Source organism: Mustelus asterias, chromosome 12, assembly GCF_964213995.1.
Source record: "Mustelus asterias chromosome 12, sMusAst1.hap1.1, whole genome shotgun sequence".
Lineage (NCBI taxonomy): Eukaryota > Metazoa > Chordata > Chondrichthyes > Carcharhiniformes > Triakidae > Mustelus > Mustelus asterias.
In genome coordinates, this window is record NC_135812.1 from 101,050,895 (window position 1) to 101,062,663 (window position 11,769).

The 11,769-nt window shown below is 45.5% G+C and overlaps 1 protein-coding gene across 1 annotated transcript in view; it reads right to left on the minus strand.

Moving 5' to 3' along the window:
* Positions 1–11,221, minus strand: part of cep131 (centrosomal protein 131) — a 119,326-nt gene extending 108,105 nt beyond the window's left edge. The window contains 2 exon segments of the mRNA XM_078225722.1: positions 1,270–1,341; positions 10,825–11,221. The gene's annotated coding sequence lies outside the window, so the exon portion shown is untranslated.
* Between the last annotated feature and the right edge of the window lie 548 nt (positions 11,222–11,769).

Genomic DNA, 11,769 nt, shown 5'->3' on the forward strand with positions numbered 1-11,769 from the left:
ACATCTTTGGACTGTGGGAGGAAACCGGAGCACCCGGAGGAAATCCATGCAGACACGGAGAGAACGTGCAAAATTCACACAGACACCCAAGGCTGGAAATGAACCCGAGTCTCTGGAGCTGTGAGGCAGCAATGCTGATCACTCTTATCCTAAACCGACAGCATAATCATTCATTTAATTGGTGTTTGTGTGATCTTGCAGCACACAGAGTATTTCTTCAGTCGCAACCACTGAATTTGATAAAAATATTATCGTATTCCACCTGAGGATATATGACAAAGCACTATATACTTTACATTTAGAAATCATAAATGCATCCAATTCCACAATACTGTCTTCCTCTACTCATGCTATATTCCTTCTGCTGCTGAAATCCTTAACCACACCTTTGCCACCTCCGGACTTGACCAGTCCACTCCATTGCAGGCCAGCTACCCAACCTCTGCCATCCATAAACTCTAGCCTACAACAGCTGCTCCCTGTATTCTAACGCAATCAGTCCCTCTCACCCAATCTGACGCTGCTCCTCTCTCTCTCCCCCTCTAACACTCACCATGAAGTCCTCCCCTTTGACCCAGCCTCCCATCTATTGACTCTGTCTACACTTCCCACTGCCTCTGCAAAGCAGCCAGCATAATTAAGGACCCCACGCACCCTGGACATTCTCTCTTCCACCTTCTTCTGTCCAGAAAATGATACAAAAGTCTGAGGTCACGGACCAACCGACTCAAGAACAGCTTCTTCCCTGTTGCCATCAAACTTTTGAATGATCCTACCTCATATTAAATTGATCTTTCTCTACACCCTAGCTATGACTGTAACACTACATTCTGCACTCTCTCTTTTTCTTCTCTATGAACGGTATGCTTTGTCTGTACAGCGCGCAAGAAACAATACTTTTCATTGAACACTAATACATGTGACAACAATAAATCAAATCAAAAGTCCTTTTAGCTGCCCATCCTAACACATTCCTCCTTATTTGTATGTCCAATTTTTTCCGTGTCCATTTGTGTCTGATCATGTCTTTACGATGTTAAAACACACTATACGCGTGCAAGTCGTTGTTAGTGTGGGCTCACTCCATCAAGGAAACCTTCTTCATGGATTTCTTTGACAAGTCCGTACAGGCAAATGACACAAGCATACCTCAACAAAACATTTAAAACATACTCAAGGCGGCCAGACCAAAAAAAAAAGAGTTTATAATTACAGAAATTCAATGAGTAAAATAGACCTGAATAACAATGAAAATACAAAGTCATCAACCTTTTAAAAGCATCAGATTTCTGGTCCTGGCTCTGGATCTTCCATGTTCATGAAGACATCGTTATTCACAACCTAAGGGGTGCCGAATCAGACAGTCAAAATCAATTCACAGCCTTTAAGCAGTTCATTGTCCAAAATAAATCTTGCTGAAGCTTTATTTGAAAGTGCCAACTCTGAGCAAAAGTCAGAGCAAACGTTCATGTCATCTGCCCCCCAAAAATAGTATTGGTAAATCTCTTCTAGATAAAACAGCCAAAACAAAAATTCTTGGCACAACAGCGAGGATTTTGATAGCTAGCATTGTTGAAAATCTGCAAGGTTTAGAGGTTACCTTGAAGCTCCTAAAACAGAAAACTCTCCACAAGGTACCAAACATTGCACATTAAAGATTTTGCAGCTCTTTTTTTGTGCGAACATGTGTCTGTGGGAGAGCTTAAAATTGCCCCCTCTTTTTGATGCACTGGCATTTTAACCTGACCCACTGAACACCGCCAGTCTCAAACCGATCAGCTCACTCCAAACAGACAAAGGAAGTCTAACATTAGATAATGACGGAGCACCTCCATTTGGTGATCGCAGAGTGAAACTAAAAATAACCACCGCCCCTTCCATCCAAGGAATATGCACACCCTACGTGAAAAGCTTCAGAGAAAGAGTCCAGCACAACCGGAATAATGCTAACGTTCAAGCTGAATTGCCAGCACTTTGTAAATTAACAATATTTTGCCATCACTCAAGTTTTCCCTGGCTGCTTTATCCCACCCCATGAATAAAATTAATTAGTTGACTGTACTCTTTATTTGGAGTCAGTGAACAACCTTTGGAGCTTAGCGTGTCATTTCAGGAAACGCACTGTGTGAAGAAAGGGACAAAAATATGCAACTGTGCCAAATCCAATTTAATAAACATTCTATTTTAACAGCTTACAAACACAAATGGGTTTTAACTTGCTCTGCTGCATGAGGAATATCCATTTCAACAATATTAACTGGAGAAATTCAGTTTAATTTCTAAGATACCCGTATTAAAAAATTCACTCTAAATTCATGTTCTGATTCTCAGGTTGCTTTCCATTACCTGGTACCAAACACCGAGATGATAGAATTCTTTCTTAAAACCAATTATTTTTAATCCAATTCCTGCACTTGGTATTTCACTTTCCCCAGAAATTGAATCTTTCAACTCCGACCTCTTCATATTTAAGAATATTGCTGCACAATTCTCTCATTTGAATCCTCACATTTTTATTGTTAGTTGGCATTACCCATTTTCTCAAAGAACAAAGAAAATTACAGCACAGGAACAGGCCCTTTGACCCTCCAAGCCTGCACCGACCAGGCTGCCCGGCTGAACTAAAACCCCCTGCCCTTCCGGGGACCATATCCCTCTATCCCCATCCTATTCATGTATTTGTCAAGATGCCCCTTAAAAAGTCACTATCGTATCCGCTTCCACTACCTCCCCCGGCAGCGAGTTCCAGGCACCCACCACCCTCGGTGTAAAAAAACTTGCCTCATACATCTCCTTTAAACCTTGCCCCTCGCACCTTAAACCTATGCCCCCTAGTAATTGACTCTTCCACCCTGGGAAAAAGCTTTTGACTATCCACTCTGTCCATGCCTCTCATAATCTTGTAGACTTCTATCAGGTCACCCCACAACCTCCGTCATTCCAGTGAGAACAAACCAAGTTTCTCCAACCTCAAAGTGTAACAAATGTTTACTTTGCGAACGGAGTTAAAAACTTCACTATTTTGCAATGCATTTGGATTGTAAGCTGATTACGCCAGATGCATTTGAGGAATTGAATGTACTGAATATCATAGAATGACTCAGCACAGACAAAAGGCCATTCATCCCATCATGACTGGGCTGCAGCTATCCCACTCCCCTACTCTGTTTCCATAGCCCTGCAAATGTTTTCCTTTAAGTATAGGCGGCACGCTGGCACAGTGGTTAGCACTGCTGCCTCACAGCGCCAGGGGCCCGCATTCAATTCCGGCTTGGGTCAGTGTGTGGAGTCTGCACATTCTCCCCGTGTCTGCGTGGGTTTCCTCCGGGTGCTCCGGTTTTCTCCCACAGTCCAAAGATGTGCAGGTTAGGTGGACTGGCCATGCTAAATTGCTCCTTAGTGTCCAAAGATGTGTGGGCTAAGGGGACTAGTGGGGTAGATAAGTGGGTTACGGGGATAGGGCCTGGTTGGGATGTCGAAGGGTCGGTGCAGACTTGATGGGCCAAATGGCTTCCTTCTGCAATGTAGGGATTCTATGGTTCTATTTATTACATTCTCCTTCCAAAGTCTTGGATCTGTTTCCACTGCCCTTTCAGGCTGCATTTTCCAGTTCACAGCAAGTCACTGCATAAAACTGAAACTTTTCTCATGTCGCCCCTTTTGTCAATCACCTTAAATCTCCGATTAATGCTCCGTCTGCCACTGGAAGCAGCTTCTCTTTAATTACACTGTCAAAACCATTCATGATCTTGAACACATCTATCAAAACTCTTCTTAACCTTCTCTTTTCCAAGGAGAACAACCCCAGCTTCTCTGATCAAGGGCACTTTACCGGTGAATCTCTTCTACAGCCTCTCAAAGGCCTTGACATCTTCCTGAAGAGTCACGGCCAGAATTGAATGCAACATTTCAACTGAGCCCTGACCAGTGTTTTATAAAAGATACAGCGTGACCTCTTTCCTTTTGTCTGTCCCTAATTGCCCTTGAACTGAGTGGCTTGCTCGAGCATTTCAGAGGTCATTCAAGAGTGAGCCACATTGCTATGGGTCTGGAGTCACATGTCCTTTCCTTTTGTACTCTATCTGATTATCAATAAAGCCAAGGAGTCCAATCACAACCCCCAACCCCACTTTCCAACCAGGTCTCCCTGTTCCTATGTTGGTGTGACCCAAGGTATGGGACACACACACCCCCTTCTCCCTACTAGGCCATTAATGCGAAGAGTTGCCCACATTGGGAAACACTGCATCTCTCAATCTATCGATCAAAATGCATCACTTCACACTTCTCCATGTTAACTTTCAGCCACTGTGGGCATGAACATACCAATTAGGAACAGCAGGCGGCCATTTCACCCTCTGACAGACCAAAGAACAAAGAAAATTACAGCACCAGAACAGGCCCTTCGACCCTCCAAGCCTGCACCGACCCTGCTGCCCGACTGAACTAAAACCCCCTACCCTTCCGGGGTCCATATCCCTTTATTCCCATCCTATTCATGTATTTGTCCAGACGCCCCTTAAAAGTCACTATCATATCTGCTTCCACTACCTCCCCTGATAAGATCATGGCTGATCTGATTGTGGTCCCAACTCTACTTTCCTGTTTAGCCCCCATAACCTTTGACGACCTTGCCAATCGAGAATCTATCTCACTCAGCCTTAAAATTATTCAGTGACCCTCCCGCCACTGCTCCCTGGGGAAAGAGAATTCCACTGACTAACAATCCTCTGGGAGAAAATAATTTCTCCTCACATCCATCTTAAATGGGAGAGCCTTTGTTTTAAAACCATGTACGTAGTGCCAGTCTGTCCTAGAAAGGGAAACATCTTCTCAGTGTCCGCCTTGTCAAGTTCCCCAGGATCTTACAAGTTGCAACAAGCTCACCTCTCAATCCTCTAAATTCCAATGGATACAGACTCAACCTGTCCAACCTTTCAAACGATAACCCCTTTATCCAATGAATCAGTCAAGTGAACCTTCTCTGAACTGTTTCTGATGCAAACATATCCGAAGTAAGGAGTCCAAAACTGTACACAATACTCAGGGTGTGGTCTCAGCAACTGTATAACTGTAGCAAAGCATGCCAACTTTTATATTCCATGTCTTTGCAATAAATGACAACTTTCCATTTACCTTCCCAATCAGCTGCTGTAGCAGCATACTGCCTTTTTTAATGAGTCATGTACCAGGGCTCTTATGTTAATATTCAGTGGGGGATAGGTGGAAGGTTACAGTCTGATCAGCTATAATCTTATTGGGCGAGGCGCGTAAAATCCCGCCCAAGGCCAACAGAGAATTCCGTTCCGTGAGCCTTGCTCGCCGCGATTCCGGAGCGGGCGAGGCGGTAAAACTCCGGCTCGCCCACCCCAGAATTGGACAATAAAAATGTCCTCTTCACAACTTGCTTTCCTACCTATCTTGGTGTCATCAACAAATTTAGCAACCATACATTATGTCTCTTCACCCATTGTTATGGATTGTAAATAGTTGAGGCCCCAGCAGTGATCCCTGTGGCACCTCATTAATGATGTGGAGATGCCGGCGTTGGACTGGGGTAAACACAGTAAGAAGTTTAACAACACCAGGTTAAAGTCCAACAGGTTTATTTGGTAAATACTCCCCGCGTTGGAGATCTCTACTGCCTCCCGAAGATACACAAGGCAAACACACCCGGCCGTCCCATCGTATCGGGCAATGGGACCCTGTGCGAGAACCTCTCCGGCTATGTCGAGGGCATCCTGAAACCCATTGTACAAAGAACCCCCAGCTTTTGTCGCGACACGACGGACTTCCTACAGAAACTCGGCACACATGGAGCAGTTGAACCAGGAGCGCTCCTCGTCACAATGGATGTCTCAGCACTCTACACCAGCATCCCCCATGACGATGGCATTGCTGCAACGGCCTCAGTGCTCAGCGCCAACAACTGCCAGTTTCCAGATGCAATTTTACATCTCATCCGCTTCATCCTGGACCACAATATCTTCACCTTCAACAACCAGTTCTTCATCCAGACACACGGAACAGCCATGGGGACCAAATTTGCACCTCAATATGCCAACATCTTCATGCACAGGTTCGAACAAGACTTCTTCACCGCACGGGACCTTCAACCGGTGCTATACACTAGATACATCGATGACATTTTCTTCCTTTGGACTCATGGTGAACAATCACTGAAACAACTCTATGATGACATCAACAAGTTCCATCCCACCATCAGGCTCACCATAGACTACTCTCCGGAATCGGTTGCATTCTTGGACACGCGCATCTCCATTAAGGACGGTCACCTCAGCACCTCACTGTACCGCAAGCCCACGGATAACCTCACGATGCTCCACTTCTCCAGCTTCCACCCTAAACACGTTAAAGAAGCCATCCCCTACGGACAAGCCCTCCGTATACACAGGATCTGCTCGGATGAGGAGGATCGCAACAGACACCTCCAGACGCTGAAAGATGCCCTCATAAGAACAGGATATGGCGCTAGACTCATTGATCAACAGTTCCAATGCGCCACAGCGAAAAACCGCACCGACCTCCTCAGAAGACAAACACGGGACACAGTGGACAGAGTACCCTTCGTTGTCCAGTACTTCCCCGGAGCGGAGAAGCTACGGCATCTCCTCCGGAGCCTTCAACATGTCATTGATGAAGATGAACATCTCGCCAAGGCCATCCCCACACCCCCACTTCTTGCCTTCAAACAACCGCACAACCTCAAACAGACCATTGTCCGCAGCAAACTACCCAGCCTTCAGGAGAACAGTGACCAAGACACCACACAACCCTGCCACAGCAACCTCTGCAAGACGTGCCGGATCATCGACACAGATGCCATCATCTCACGTGAGAACACCATCCACCAGGTACACGGTACATACTCTTGCAACTCGGCCAACGTTGTCTACCTGATACGCTGCAAGAAAGGATGTCCCGAGGCATGGTACATTGGGGAAACTATGCAGACGCTGCGACAACGGATGAATGAACACCGCTCGACAATCACCAGGCAAGACTGTTCTCTTCCTGTTGGGGAGCACTTCAGCGGTCACGGGCATTCGGCCTCTGATATTCGGGTAAGCGTTCTCCAAGGCGGCCTTCGCGACACACGACAGCGCAGAGTCGCGGAGCAGAAACTGATAGCCAGGTTCCGCACACACAAGGACGGCCTCAACCGGGATATTGGGTTTATGTCACACTATTTCACATAAATATTTCTGCTTTTTTCCTCCTGAGTCTTTATCATGCGATCCTAGAATCAGAATTTATGTCACACTATTTGTAACTCCCACAGTTGCGTGGACCTGCAGAGTTTCACTGGCTGTCTTGTCTGGAGACAATACACATCTTTTTAGCCTGTCTTGATGCTCTCTCCACTCCCATTGTTTTGTTTCTTAAAGACTGGATTAGTTGTAAGTATTCGCATTCCAACCATTATTCATGTAAATTGAGTCTGTGTCTTATAAGTTCTGTTTGTGAACAGAATTCCCACTCACCTGAAGAAGGGGCTCAGAGCCTCGAAAGCTTGTGTGGCTTTTGCTACCAAATAAACCTGTTGGACTTTAACCTGGTGTTGTTAAACTTCACCTCATTAATTACAGCTTGCCAGCTCAAAACGAACCTATCATTCCTACTCTCTGTTTTCTGTTAGCTAACCAATTTTCTATCTATGCTAATACATTAACCCACCCCCCCCCCAACACTCCAGGATTTAAGTACATAGGTAGGTTGACACTCCTGATGCAGCGCTGAGCTGCTGTCTTTTGGATGAGGCATTAAACATTTGATGCTCAGATGACACAGTTCAAAGGGGAGCATGGGAGTTCTCTTGGCCAAAATGTATCCCTTAATAACATCACTAAAATTATTATTTTTTTATTCTTTCATGGGATGTGGGCGTTGCTGGCTGGGCCAGCATTCATTGTCTGTCCCTAATTGCCCTTGAACTGAGTGGCTTACTCAACCATTTGAGAGATCATCCAAGAGTGAGCCACATTGCTGTGGGTCTGGAGTCACAGGTCAGCACAGACAAGGTTAAGGACGGAAAAATAATCTGGTTGATTATCTGATCCTTTATTTCATTGCTGTTTCCAGGCATTGCATAGAATAGATTCATAGAATCTCTACAGTGCAGAAGGAGGCCATTCGGCCCATCGAGTTTGCATCAACAACAATCCCACCCAGACCCTATCCCTGCAACCCCACACATTTACCCTGCTCATCTCCTTGACACTAAGGGGGCAATTTACCATGGCCAATCAAGCTAACCCGCACATCTTTAGAGTAATTAGCCACCATGTTCCCCCTGTAACAACAACAATGACTTGTATAGCTCCCTAAATGCAACAACAAACAAAATTTGATTGCACTATCATTGCTAAATGCTTTGGGCCATCCTGATGCTGTGAAAGGCAATATCTAAATGCAAAAATCCTTTATTAGGCCCTTTAAGTCAGAAGTATGGAAAATGTAGAAGTTAATCTCATTATATTATATTGTAGAATCCCTACAGTGCAGAAGGAGGCCATTCGGCCCATCGGGTCTGCACTGACCACAATCCCACCCAGGCCCTATTCCTATAACCCCACATAGTTACCCTGCCAGTCCCCTGACACTAGGGTCAATTTAGTGTGGCCAATCCACCTAACCCGCACATCTTTGGACTGTGGGAGGAAACTGGAGTACCTGGCACTATGACGCAGCAGCGCTAACCATTGTGCCACCATGCCATGCAATCAACTTTCACCGAGCTGTGAAAAAACAAAGTTAGCTTCTGAAATATTTTTGCGCGTTTCCCCCAAACATCCAAAATGTAACCAGGCCTTAGTGCCTTTGCTGCGAGTTACAGCTTTCCTCTTTGTGCTATTTCTTCTCCCCCAGATAAATGCCATTAGAAAGCCGCTGGATTGCCAGCTTATTCCTTTGACACAGTCACCCAACTATGAAGGAATACATGGCATGTCTGCTACGACTCTCACCACCTTTACAGATGCACCATAGAAAGCATCGTTCTGAACGTATCATAGGTTGATCTGTCTCCTGCTCTGTCCAAGGCCGCAAGAAACTACAAAGTGTTGTGAACGAAGCCCAGTCCATCACGCAAACCAGCCTCCCATCCATTGACTCCGTCTACACTTCCCGCTGCCTCGGAGAAGCAGCCAGCATAATTAAGGACCCCCACACACCCCCTGACATACCCTATTCCATCTTCTTCCGTCGAGAAAAAGATACAAAAGTCTGAGGTCACTCTACCATCCAACTCAAGAACAGCTTCTTCCCACTGCCATCAGATTTGGATTAGACCTACCTCGTATTAAGTTGATCTTTCTCTACACTCTAGCTATGGCTGTAACACTACATTCTGCAATCTCTCCTTTCCCCTCTATGAACGGTATGTTTTGTCTGTATAGTGCGCAAGAAACAATACTTTTCACTGTATGCTAATACATGTGACAAAAATAAATCAAATCAAAGGATTTATGAACAAGTTGCTTGGGATGATCTAATTAAAGAACTTCCATTCTCGCTGTGAGCGTAATGTCTCATTCAACACTTGATATTTTACAGACATGTCCATAAATGGCAACGTACTACCCTCCCCCAACCCTCAAAGGGATCTACAGACTCTGGAACATGCATCCTTACAAAGCAATTCAGTTAAAACCCTCATATGGATGGAACAATTTACGTTACTATGGCTGGTAAGCGATTGTGTTCCATAGTTTTAGCCCGACTCACAGGAACGCTTAACAGGAGGTAGGTCTAATACAAACAAATTGAGAAAAAATAAACTTGTAAATAAGGGAAAACTAGCATTTATGAAGTGCCTTTTCCATACTCAAGATGTCCCAAAGTTCTGTAGAACAAGTGAAATATTCAATGACGTGTAATCACTGTTGCAGTGCATGACAATTAGCTGCTGGTTTAATGACCCAATATGAAACCCCTGCAATCCCTTCTAATTGAATTTCAGTTGGTCATAATCCTCTACGTAGCTAATATATTCCACTTTTCTTCAAACAGTTGAGGGAAATAAATGATCTTACAATTAAGTCCCTGCCAACACCTACGAGAAAATTATAAGCAAGTCACAGCAAATGTCTTTCAAATACATCAAGACTCTTGCAGCAAGCATCCAGGTATTAATTCCCCCTGCATCAGACATGCCTCACTTCCAAGCACAAGTCTGGCTGAGGATAAATAGTGCTGACTTTCACCCACAAAATGGTGAATTCAGACCAGGACTTGTTGAGTTCACCTTCATGTTTTTAGTGACAGCAGGGAGGGAATTAGCATTAAATTAAAACTAACATGTGTACCAAAATAAATCCAAGAGAAGTTTAGGATCACTGATTTGGAATGGGAAGCATTATAAACAAAGATGCAAAGAGTCAGAGAGTGGATTCGGAATCAGAAAACTGGTTGTCAGTTTTAGTTGTCAACGGGGGGGGGGGGGGGGGGGTAGAGATTCCACTACAAACAGACCAACATGCAAACTTTGACCCCAAATCCACAACAATCCTCATACACCTTAAGAAATCCCGGACTACATTGAAATAAAAAATCTTGACAGCGACATGGATTGGTCTGGGTTTTACATGAACCATTTCCCTCTCGACTGAGTCAAACGTTACCATAGGCAACGCTGCTAACAGTCACAAGCATGCACTACTATCTAAATCCCCAGAGACTGAAAACCCTTCTCCCTTGTGCTTTGCTTCAAGGAGCTGGGATTCAAGAGGGGGAGGGTGGGGGAAGAGAGAGAGAGAGAGAGAGCTCCCACCTGAGACTCAGGATGGCAGAAAATCCACTCACATCAATCGATCTTTTTGTTGGGTGTTAGGGTGGGAGGTTGTGGCCAGCCTGTCCCGACACGATGCAGATGCTGAACAATGTCTTGAGAGAGAGAGAGAGTCACTGGGAAGTTCCAAGTAGCCCAGGGCCCTGTGGATGGTAACTTGTATCGAAGAGGGTTAATCGCAGAGCCTTGGCCTAGGCTTACATTGCAACTGTGTATCCCACAAGCGATACATTGCAACAAATAAAGACAATATATCCTCTCTCAGTGCATGTCCTTCACACTGAGCGCATTGTGGAGCCGCTCCTGTGTGAGACAGCGACACAGAACCTCCTCCCCACTCATCCCAGGGCCAGGGGAGAAAAGCAGCAACTTAGCAACCCAGCCTCCAGCGCAACCACACTTCACCTCAACGGAGATCCCGCCCTCCCCAGCCTCCCATTGGACCCCAGCCGGGGCAGGCTCCCTCACCGGCCTGCTGATTGGTTAACAATCAGTCAATCATCCTCCTCCCTCCCCTCCCACTCTGGTTCCGCTATCAAACTAGATTGACCCGAACACTCATAGCTTAAAGATATCGCACTCCCCCCGACACACACACACAGCTTAAAGATATTACACTCCCCCCGACACACACACACAGCTTAAAGATATTACACTCCCCCCACAGCTTAAAGATATTACACTCCACACACACAGCTTAAAGATATCACACTCCACCCACCCCCTCCACACACACAGCTCAAAGATATCACACTCCCCCCACACACAGCTTAAAGATATCACACTGCACCCACCCCCTCCACACACACACAGCTTAAAGATATTACACTCCACCCACCCCTTACACACACACAGCTTAAAGATATTACACTGCACCCACCCCCTCCACACACACACAGCTTAAAGATATTACACTCCACCCACCCCCTCCTTAAAGATATACACACCCCCCACCCCTA